The 1,885-nt window shown below is 40.7% G+C and overlaps 1 pseudogene; it reads left to right on the top strand.

Annotated features, from left to right (window-relative positions):
* The first annotated feature begins 366 nt into the window (after nucleotides 1–366).
* Nucleotides 367–1,310, top strand: LOC110328073 (annotated as a pseudogene).
* Nucleotides 1,311–1,885: the final 575 nt, after the last annotated feature.

Genomic DNA, 1,885 nt, shown 5'->3' on the forward strand with positions numbered 1-1,885 from the left:
TCACCATCACCTACAAGATGGACAGGAGGCAGTAGAGTGAGGCTCCAAGCTGAACCTGTGAGTATCTGTCTGCCCCACAGCAGTTCTTCTCCAGAGCAGTTAAAGGGTCTCCCTTAGGAGCCCGGTGGTTGTATTTCCTGTGCTTTAGTGACTCTGGAGCATTATGACTTCCTGCTAGTTCCATAAGGTCCTCACCTGTATAATCAGGATAATAGCAGTGTTTAGAAAGCGTTTGTCCCATAGTTAACTGTCAGGAAATGTTTTTGTTCTTTTATTCTCCCTGCTCCTTTGGCTTCCATGCACTTCTGTGGTGTGTGACTATTCCTCTCCCCTAATGACTCTTCCCCCCTTCACAGACACTCCTGGAGGAGAATGGCTGCAGCAAACACCTCCTCAGTGGCAGAGTTCATCCTTGTTGGATTAACAGACCAGCCTGAACTCCAGATCCCACTCTTCTTCCTGTTTCTAGGTTTCTACATTGTCACCATGGTGGGGAACCTGGGCTTGATCACACTGATAGGGCTAAACTCTCACCTGCATATTCCCATGTACTTTTTCCTCTTCAATTTGTCCTTCATAGATTTCAGTTACTCCACCACACTCACCCCTAAAATGCTGGTGGGGTTTGTTCTGAGGAAGAACATCATCTCCTACGCAGGGTGTATGACACAATTTTTCTTCTTCTGCTTCTTTGTCTTTTCTGAGTCCTACATCCTGTCAGCAATGGCATATGACCGCTATATTGCTATCTGTAAACCACTGTTGTATAGTGTCACTATGTCTCCCCAGGTGTGTTCATACCTTTTGTCAGGTGTCTATGGGATGGGAGTTTTGGGGGCTGTGGCCCATATGGGAAACCTACAGTTTATAAACTTCTGTGCTGACAACATCATTAACCATTATATGTGTGACATAATTCCCCTCCTTGAGCTGTCCTGTAATAGCTCTTACATCAATTTGTTGGTGGTTTTTATTGTTGTGACCATTGGCATTGGAGTGCCCATTGTTACCATTTTTATATCTTATGGTTTCATCCTCTCTAGCATTCTCCACATTAGTTCTAAAGAAGGAAGGTCGAAAGCCTTTTTAGTACATGTACGTCCCATATTATTGTAGTGTCTCTCTTTTTTGGGTCAGGAGCTTTTATGTACCTCAAACCACCTTCTAGTTTGCCTCTGGATCAGGGAAAAGTGTCCTCTCTTTTCTATACTGCTGTAGTGCCCATGTTCAATCCATTAATCTATAGCCTGAGGAATAAGGATGTCAAAATTGCTCTGAAGAAAACCTTGAGCAGAAAAAATTTCTCTTAAAAGCACTTTAGAAATAATACCTAAAGCTCTATTAAGATTTAAAAAACTATTATTTCTTAATATAGGAAATAAAAGGCAGTGTTATAACAATAGGAAAACAAAATCTTGTTTTTAAGAATATTTAAATTTGCCTAGTCACCTGTCTCAATTATTCTTCCTTTTGTAGATATTGTTTTCATAATGATAAAATATACCTTAAAAGTAACCTAATGCACAAGGCAAGGCCTGGGCCAAGTAGTGGGAGTGGGTGGGTAGGGGAACAGAGGTGGGGGGAGGGGTATGGGAAACTTTCGGGATAGCATTTGAAATGTAAATAAAGAAAATAATAATTAAAAAAAAAAGTAACCTAATGTAACTATTTCATATAAGGTGCTGCACACTGTGATTTCTAAAGGTTTTACAGGGCACCTACAGATGTACATGCTCCCTGTACTTGAGCTGGCACTGAAATACAGGCTCTTGAATTCCAATAACATTTATTCTACTTTCTTTTAGTCTGTTTTCTTGTCCTACCCTTTCCACAGCCAGTTCCACCTCTTTAAGCTTATCACTGGTGTTTTCATATAAACAAATCT

The sequence above is a fragment of the Mus pahari genome, chromosome 10, assembly GCF_900095145.1.
Source record: "Mus pahari chromosome 10, PAHARI_EIJ_v1.1, whole genome shotgun sequence".
In the NCBI taxonomy this organism is placed as follows: Eukaryota; Metazoa; Chordata; class Mammalia; order Rodentia; family Muridae; genus Mus; species Mus pahari.